At 33.3% G+C, this 10,269-nt stretch overlaps 1 long non-coding RNA gene across 1 annotated transcript in view; it reads left to right on the top strand.

The window, feature by feature from the left end:
• Positions 1 to 2,972, top strand: part of LOC125504595 — an 11,060-nt gene extending 8,088 nt beyond the window's left edge. The window contains exons 2-3 of the long non-coding RNA XR_007281583.1: positions 2,499 to 2,647; positions 2,697 to 2,972. This is a non-coding gene — a long non-coding RNA (uncharacterized LOC125504595). The remainder of the gene's footprint in view (positions 1 to 2,498; positions 2,648 to 2,696) is intronic.
• Positions 2,973 to 10,269: the final 7,297 nt, after the last annotated feature.

The raw sequence follows: 10,269 nt of genomic DNA, 5'->3' as shown, positions 1-10,269 counted from the left end.
TTTTTTTTTTATTGATTATTACTAGATTGACAACTTCACTTTTTCATTGTTACACACCAAAAACACCAGAACAAAAATAAATAATAGGGCGCCGAACTGACACGTTCATAAATGTTCTATCCGCGCCAACACACAACAACATTAAAGGTTTTCCAAAATTTGTAAATATCCAAATTATTCGGGGGGTGCAATACTAAAAAGCGGGGAAAACGAGTGTATTTTAGACGTTTTTGTGTATTTTAAACGTCTACGTTATCGTAACTACGTAAACGTTATTTAAACCACATTTTTTACATCTCTTTGAAATACGCAATCTAATTCTCTATTGATAGTTCTTCATCCAACAACAATGTTTGGTTGAGTTGGTCTTTATCACCCACGATATTTTCGCAATTAAGCTTAAAGTAATCTATATGAGTCCTTTCTTCTATTTCACCTAAGAAATTATTTTGATGCCACCTCAAATCGTGCCCATTTATTACAACACAATGTAGCAATAATTTCTACCCTATTAAACCCCAAGAGGCTGCACTGTTGTGATGGACCTAACGCTGGCAATAATTTCATTAGCTGCAAAATAAATGGCTCGGTCATTTACTGAGCAAGATTGCAAGGCAACAGCTTGATGAGCAGATATCAGATGCTTCTTTATGGAATATAGAAATATATTTCTTGATTATACGTTGAAATGAGTCACAATGATTAAATATCTGATATTGCCACTAAGAAACAAATTAAGTATTTTATTAAAATAAATGCTTACATTAGTTGAAACATCTAATTAAGAGTCTGACTTCTCAATTGATTTGTTGCATACAAATAAGCATTTAAAATTGTTTCGCTAACTTGAACTGTTGTCAAGAACAAAATACACTTGCAAACCAACCTCGTGTTCCCTGCAATCTACAGGTCAAAGCAATAATTTTGAACGAGCTTTCATTAATGAAGTTTGTCTTAAAAATAATGAAAATTTGGTAGTCACTATTCTATAAATTCCTACAAAAATTGGTGTCTGTATACTTTTCTGTTGCCGAACTTCTGATGTAATTTTTTGCAAATATTTTAATTTTTGCTGCTTTTAATCACTTGGAAAATTGGATATTGCATATCAAAACCGGAAAGTTTCAAATTACATCAAAATTTCCAAATTGCGCTGTTTTTGCTTGGTAGTGAAATTACATATATATAATTTGTTATTACAAAGTTAACAAACGAGGCCGCAATATAATATTTGAATTTGAATTGAATATTGAGCAACTTTAGAACTAAACAATATATTTTTAAGGCAAAAATAACATTACTTAATAATATTTCAGGCATCCTCACAGTAAATTTACAGTAGTTAGGACTCATTGAAGATCAGAAGTACTTTAAACCACCAAGTCGACTGCTAAAATACTGCAAAATTCATATCAGTCAATGGTTGATATTCAATCAATTATGTTCGAAATTGTTCGACAATTTTTTCAGAAAGCGCGCTTTGGCAAATAAACAACATTTGTTAAAATCTTTAAGTATCAGAATCAATTTTAGCCTAGTACCCAAGTCTAAATGACAAATAGCATCTTTCCATATAGAAAATTGTCTGCAACTTCTTCCATTTTATCAATTTTCAATCAATTGTAGTTCTCAATAGCTCATCCACTTGTATTATTTAGGTCACGCTATCTAATAGGAAATTACTAATATTTTACCAAATAAATCTACATATCATTTTTAATACGCTTAATGTTGATTTTAATTAAATCAAAAGGTTGACTATATCACTTGAACCGTTGTCACAAAAAAATGATATGTGTATTCAACAAGGTAAAAAAAGCTCTTCATAAATCATTTCGTAATAACCTCCACTTGTTATTCAGCGCAGATCGTCCACCAATTGTTGAGGTAACTAATTTTCAATTTGAATCTTTTTCTTATTTTATCATTCGGGTTAGGGTGTTTGTGTCAGACTGTCGCCCTGATACGACCTTACATTATTCATGAAATATATCCGGGCGTTACACATTTTTATCACATGAAATACCACGTGAGCTGTGTATTATATTGTCGGGCAGGACACGTTCATCAATCATTTTTATGAAATTTTCGGCTTGCGATAACCACATCCAACTTCTGGAGCATGTTGGCATTTTTGGTTATAAGAATGCCTGGATAAAGCACAGTAAATAAGCTAATATTTTCAAGTGATTTGGTTAACACACTGGGTTATTAACTGCTTTAGAGCGCGAGTAGTAAGTGCAATGCTTATAATATACACGGTTTCTTTTAATTTATCGTATCCACTTTTGGGAGGAATGTGAAGTATTGGAATATTTAGATAACGTATGAGCCAAAATGAACGCAAAGTTGAGACTACGATTGGTCGGAAAACGCTACATTTTTTGAACACGGGGATACACAAAAGGCACAAACAAATGCTCTTCTCAAATGCATTATTCACTTTTTCCCATTAGCTTTGAAATACGTAAAAAAATTTAGTAGTGGTTTTTGCTTAGCATTTCAGCTACGGAAAAGCTGCCGTTAAACAAGTTGAAATTAAGTTGTAACAGATGCGGAATACCACCATGGATTTCCAGACAGAACCGTAGCCAATGGGGTTCAGAAAGTTTTTTCAACAGGTCAAGCAAGTGGAACATTTGCAAGTGTAAATATTATAAAATATCCTGAATATGGTAACAGAAAATTAATTTCAGATCGATTTCCATAATCAATTTGGAAACTTGGACGCCAAATAATTAGAAATTTTTTGTTAGAACCCGTTTAAGATTTCCAAGAAGCCAATCCTGCATTTAAAAAATCTTTAATTACATAACTCAAATCCCTCACGTTCACAGATTCCTTCCTTATTGCTGAAGCATAGTTCACTCGGCAAGGTATTAATAAATGTAATATTGGACAGGTTTCTGTTGTTGGATGAATATTTCAATGGAAAAAAATATCTATAATAAAATATATATAATAAGTTTTTGCAGGCCAATTTGAATAAAATCTTCGATCATGATTTCTTATATATGAGTTGAAATGTATTATTAGTATAACGGTGCTCGTCCCTTCCCTCCCTTCTCCCACTCTAGTGTCTATAAGGATTAGCAAAATTATTTAAATACCATGTTTCCTAACAGCTGGAATGGTAAGATATTCTGCCTTAGTTACACTAGAAGATTATTGTTCATAGAGTTGCATGAATTATTTTGTTGAGAAAAAGGAAGGCATCTTTCCCATTATGACCTTTCTAGTTATCAAATGATGCCGTTACTATCTGATAACAATGATAAGAAATGTATTTTAAGTTTTGTCAGGTCAACCATTGTTTCTTTTCCATTTTACATATATAACTTTATTTATTAAATGTTCGCTCAACTTTGTCATACAAAAACATTTCACGTGACTGTGTCCTCATTTCTTAATCCATTACTCGACTGATGTAGGACCCCTTCCATATCCGAGATGCGCCTGGAAATAATTTGCTCAAGAGAAATTCTATATGCCCAACTTATAAACTTCCAGCGCCGTCGAAAAGTTTGTCATGTTTGATGTGAAAGGAGTTGACATTAAAATTGAAATCCGTGCGCTAGAAGATTTTAACACGATCAAAGATCATTATAATTTAATTCAAATAGGTATGCAAGATATTGCCAGACGAGAAATGTCGGAAATAGCTTTTATTTATTTTAACTATGCTCGACAGGCAGCAAAACTGCGAAATAAAAAAAAATGTGCAAAACCTCCAAGGATTTTCATAAGTCAATACTTGTTGAGTGTTAGTTTTTGTACTCAATTCTTTTTTATTATAACAATGGTTGAAGTATATTTTTGTATTATAAAAGAATTTTAGATGTAGGTTCCGCATTGACTGCACCACTGCATGCTAGATAATACGTATTTCATCAGCTTCACCAGTAGCGTGGTTGAAGACATAAATATCATAAGTTCTTGTATCGTTTGGATGAAAAAAACATTTCTAACTTTTGTTTCTAAGTAGATTGAACAGCTTCAAATTCGCTAAAACAATATTTCTGTATTGAATGGGTAATTTATCATTCGCTGTCTCTTATTATGTAATGAAATATTTTATAGTTTGCCCAAAACCTCTCGCTGCATCTCAGATTTTATTTTAACATATCCATGGATTTTCAAAACATGTATTTTATGAACTAAGTCAAAACAGCAGCATGCTTTTGCTCCGTGCTCCCGTGACAGATTGGAAACAATGGCGGCGGTTTTGACTACCGATATAAAAGAGAGACAGTTCTGGCACTGCCTTAAGTATTTAAAGAAAGATATTCTTCCTCTATCCACATCTGAATTGCCTAATGTTTTATCTATTATTTACTGTGTTTATCTATATTTTTATCTATTATCTCTGTTTAATTATTTCATGTACCAAGTATTTTTCTGCTTTGCTCTTTATGGTTAGAAGGGTTTCTAGTTGACCTCCGATTCTTCTATTGACTTGTACGATACGCTCTCTTTTAGCTCATGACATTCCATATATCCATTCCAATAATCCTTTACTTGCTATGTCATAAAGCAGGGCAAAGCACACGTAAGTTAAATATACATAATTGTTCGGCGCGGCTCTATAATTACTCATGGGAGTAGTTATCCATATCCATAGAGAGCACAGAAACTTCCTATGGATGACCTAAAGTAATGTTGGTTTTACAAGGCGTATTTTAGACTCTTCAGTTTGGTGTAAGATTACTGCTATCCATCTGCTTTAGTAGCCTACAAAGTCGAAGTAGGCGTTGTATTTCTGACACGAATAAACTTACTTCCCTCTCCCAGATATTAGCTTCTTATTTGAAACAATTTTTCTTTGGGGCACTCATTTCCGAAATATTTAAGTGTTTCGAGGTTAAAAAAAACTACCTTGTATAATAATATGTGCCAATCACAATAGTATTTATATAAACATTCTAAGAAAACGAAAGCAACCAACCCCAGTCTCAGAAATTCGATTGGATCTTCAGGAAAATCGAGGACTCCTCTGTCTCCGAACTAGTGTTGGGAAAAAAATACCTAATCGGTATTCGACTACTCGATACTCATCAGTATCCGAAGTAACCAATACCAAACCAAGCTGCCAAACGAGTATTCAGAAAAATCAAAAAAATCAAATCACCCACCCTAACATTCGACTCCAAAGCCTCTCTCTATTATACTCTATTACTCGTACTCGCACAGACTAACTGGTAATCAATACTAGTAATCAGTAACAGTACCGAATCCCTACACCGATGGATACCGAGTACTCGTTCAGCGTAACTAAACTAACTGGTAATCAATACCAGTACCGAACCCATATACCCATGGATACTAAGTATTCGTTCAGACTAACTAAACTAAGTGGTGATCAATACCAGTAATCAGTACCCGGACCCGAACCGATACGGATGGATACCCAAAGCCGCGTTTAGTTTTCAACGTTGGTCGATTATAATCACTAAAAACAGCGTTACACGTTGCCGCATGGTAAACTTATTATATTTTTACGTTTACATTTATAATATAAAATGTAACATGATAATTGTAGCTTATTTGAAAACTGCATATTTGTAAAAAGACGTTTGTTAAAATTGATAATTTGCGCACTGTATTACTACTGCACCAAAATTTATTTATGGATGTTTGGCATCTTGCTTCAGAGAGTTAAATGACTTGCTTTCAAAAATTGTTTCAAAAAGACGGTTGATTCAGAAACTGCAAGTATTAACAACCGAGGGTTTAAAATGTTTGCGGATAATATCTACAATAACAATAGAGAGTACAACAGGGAATCAATTAACAACTGATTTAAAAATGGATTAAAATGGTCGGCCTATTTATTTCTTAGACGTAAATATACCTATTTAATACGAGAATTATAARTTCAAGGATTGTATTGTTGTTTTCATGGCCGTGTAACAAATCTGAAATGCACTAATAAAATACCAATATCGGTTTTCGACTTTTGTAAGACTTACGACTAGAATGAGTATTTGAATAATTGATCTGAAGTAACGAATATTGAATCCACAAGTAACTAATAGGTACGAGTATTCTAAAGTAATCAAATTACACACCACCACTCCGAACCCCGTGGACACCCCATGGTTCCCATCCAAGGCCGGAGAAGTTAAGGCTCCAAATCAGCCTACAGAAACACACGTGGCAGGATGCAACTCAACAGTTTGTCGTGAAGTATTTAGGCATTGTTTTTCTGACACGAATAAACTTCCCCCTCCCAGATTTTAACTTCTTACTTAAAACATGTTTTTTTTAGGATCACTCGTTTTCGAAATATTTAAGTGTTTCAAGATTTAAAAAACCCCCCTGTTTAATATTATACTGATCCACATAGCGGCGGTTTAACCTTTTGAATGCCAAATGCATTGGTTCGTAGTAAAGCGGGTTTACAAAAACCTTATATGCAATATAAAATAATTATTAAAGGCAGCCTTAATTTGAATATTCTCATTCTCATAAATTTAAGAAGTATTAATTAAAGTTTTGTTATTTTGAAACTATACGAACTATCTAAGAAAAAATCAACTTTCCGCAATTCATTTGTGATACAAATTCAATTTTTTTTAAATTCATTTTATTTGCATATAACGATAAAGTCTAATTTTTATCTAATACTCAATTTAAAAAAAAAACGGTGTAGTGTACAGCTACCACATGCATCAATCAATACTCAAGTTTATTGTTCTCTTCCAAATTAAGTAGGTACTAAATGGACCATAGGCAATTTAATCATAAGCAAGAAAGTTTTGGGCAATATATTCTGAAAACAGTTATCGATGATAGTAGGCATGATAACAGGAAGAACATTATTAGAAGACGTTGTATAGATGTCACAGGACTCCCGGGATGCACAAACAACAAACAAAACGAGTAGGGGCATCCTGATTTACGAGGGCAATTCTTCTTTATTTCTCTTTTGGCTCACGGATTCTCTTTGCCAATCTACTTATTTATCGAACTCGAATCATTCGATCCTGATATCCCAGTTCCGTTATCTTATTGTTAATAAAAATAAAGTTTAGGTTTACGATCTCGATTACTGCTACACTGGGTGGATAATTATTAGGCAATATCCAGCTTCTTTTGGGATCTAAGCGATAGTGCGATAACGCGTTTATTTGCGTAGATAATTGACTATTTTTAATGGTTTTGCATAACCAGTTTTGCATCAAATCTGAATCAGATTATATAATTATTGCTAATTTATTTTCATAAACCTTTTAACCCTTCAGATCAACTGAAAAAGTAATTGTTTTAAATAGTTCTAAAATATTTCTAGTAACAACCGCATAAATAACGTATGGGTGTGAGACGTGGACCATGAAAAACGAGACCGAAGAAAAACTCAACCAATTTGATGGTGAAGTTTTGAGAAATATTTTCGTCCCATACCACGAACGAATACAGAATGAGAACAACTTCCGAAATCAGGAGATTGTATAAGGATGAGGATGTGGTATAGAACTACAGGATGAGGACTGCTGAAATTTATATGGGAGGAAATTTATACGGAAAGGACCTGGACGACCCAGAATGCGTTGTAGAGATAACATTATGTCAGATATGCAAAAAATTAACATTACCTTCGAACACAGAATTATGGAGGAGCGGAACACCTGGAAACAAATTTCACAGTCAGCCAAAACCCGCCCAGAGTTATAGTGCTGCTTGATAGGTAAACCACAAGGTCATTAAATAAAAGAATTACAGAACAACAGTCACATAGATAGAAAGCCTTCATAGTCTAATAACAGTCACATAAAAATCAAATATTTTTTTGTATCACATGCATTTGATAAGAGCCACTAAAAGTTTTGTGAAACATTTTTAGATATCTTTTGAGAATGATACCAGAATTGCCTTCAAAACGGCACTGTATTTTTTCTAAATTAATTTATTCACTAAATGGAATTTTCCTCTTACAGCGTTAATTCGTTCTTTATTGCGAAATAAGAGCACTCTTATCAGTCTCGAATAAATAGCTAGGAAATTATGGCTTTTAACATAACGAAAGGCTTTTAAATTCAATTGAAAACTTAAGTGAAAAACTAAATTTGGAAATATTGGATGATTTACAACTAATGTTAGTATCGAATATATTTCAGTTTCGTCAAAACAATGACCTCATTGTTTCATTAAGCTTTTGATTACACATGATGCCTTTTTTAATTTTCGTTTAAAGCTGAAAACATTTTTGCAAGAATAATGAGGAAAATGTCATTTGTGCACACTAGACAAAACCTTTTTTGAAAGATGTATCTTCAGTTTTAGTTTCTCGCAAATATCACAGGTTTCAGTGGGAACTTATTTTCGCTATTTTTTTCTGCGCTTTCTAAATACGATCATAGACCTGCACAGGGAACAGTCAGCGGAAGATAATATCCAGAACACGGCACCAAAATTTCCAAAGTACTTGTAGTTTTTCTATGCGCAAATTAATAAAGTCTCTAGACAAGATTAGTTGCTTAAAAATTGCTGTCGTCTTCTCGTAGTCATTGTGGGATCGGATCTTATGCGGATTTTTTAAAACCAAATATTATTTTAGTATTGTATCTAATTTTCACGTAAAATAAAAAAAACCGAAAAACTTTAAGGACTTATAGAAAAATATCAAATTTGTCAAAACATTTATTCAATTCCGCTGCTTTTAACTTTAAATAAGTAACTTTTTGGCAGAACCTGTTCATTGACATATTCACCGGTTATGTGTTGAGTAAAGAAGCAATAGAAGGAAGTCCGACAGTCTTGCGAAAGTCTTTTAAATACTATTGATCCTTCCTAAACTATAAGATAAAACTTCATTTCCGCATCGAACCTTTTCGGTCTCGATTGCAAAAGAGATGAAAAACTCTGAAAAACAAGGCAATGCATTTAGTTCGACTTGATCTTGGGGATCCTCGCCGGAGGCCTACACTCTATAGGGTTAGGCCGGTTATCGCCGGCACCGTAAACCTCCGGGCTAATGTGGTATCATAGGCTGTAATTAGCCGACTCAGACTACAAGATAATGTACTCCGGCAGCGTAAATCTTTTACCCCGTCTCCTCTTTTTGGGATGTCGTTGCTCGGCGCTCCCAGATCGAGATGGAAATCGCGGCCCTTAGGGCTCCACAAAACGGTAGGGACTACTATGATGTAATACAATCCTATATTAGTATATCTACAAACAAGACCATGTTCAGTTACGTGCTCTGCTTCCGGAAATAGGTGATCTACATGTGGTCATGTGGTTACCCTTAGATCGGCTATTGAAGTGGCTTTGTTAATTTGATATAATATTATTATTTACCATCACACAACTCAGGAATTGTAAATCTAATGTGTAAAAGAGTAGAACAACTGTTGGGTGCTAATAGAAAAAAAACTAGTATCTTTAGATATGCTACATACTTACTAGTCAAAAAATCAGATTTCAACCGTTTCCTAATTGGAAACCCGCTTTTTTGACGTACATGAATCTTAAGAACAACTTTAGAGTTTAGAATTTTGCGTGTGAAGGTAATGTTTTCTAGATGTGTTTTATCAATGTACAAAATACAACATAAATTGAGAAGCAGTTGTGATCCTAGGCAGCGATATTCAATGAAGGATAAACAAAAATGTTGAGACAGATATTGGGATTATAAAAGTTTTTCAATTACAATATGAAAACATGTATATTTTTACATCAAATTAGTACTCCTTTTAAAAGCCAGTCATTGTGCTGCTTCTATTTCGTGCTAAAAATTAGCTATCGTCTTGGCATCTTCATTGCTAAGATTATTGCTGCTGAATTACGACGCGAAATTCCACAAGTAGATACTCAAATGTAACTAAAAATTTGATACCGTTTTGCTTGTTCATAATGGCGTTTTATTTATTTTTTAGCAAAATATTTCTGTGAAAGTTTACTTATTTTTTTATTCATATTATTTTCAATGCCCAAAAATTGACTTACAGTGGGTAAATATTGCTCATCACAATGGAGAAATTTATATTCGCATTTTCACATAATCTCAGACCTAATTATCTTCAATAGAGCTGGTAAATGATATTAACTTGAATAAATGGGGAAAAGGTGAACACTTATCAGAATGATTCAATAAGGTTTCGAGAATTTTTATGCAAATTTTCACATCTAACGACTTTGCCAAAAACGATTCCAATTATTCGAATTTTAATATAATTGCTTTTTTAAAATTATATTGATTAAGTTAAGATCAAATCTGGAGAAAAACACATCTTAAAGCAGTATTTAGTGAGGGTAGAAAACACATTA

Source organism: Dendroctonus ponderosae, unplaced genomic scaffold (genome assembly GCF_020466585.1).
Source record: "Dendroctonus ponderosae isolate FM_Combo_2020 unplaced genomic scaffold, Dpon_F_20191213v2 Dpon_F_20191213_5, whole genome shotgun sequence".
NCBI lineage: Eukaryota > Metazoa > Arthropoda > Insecta > Coleoptera > Curculionidae > Dendroctonus > Dendroctonus ponderosae.
The sequence above is the reverse complement of the archived record's forward strand: the minus strand, read 5'-3'. Positions and strand labels throughout refer to the sequence as shown.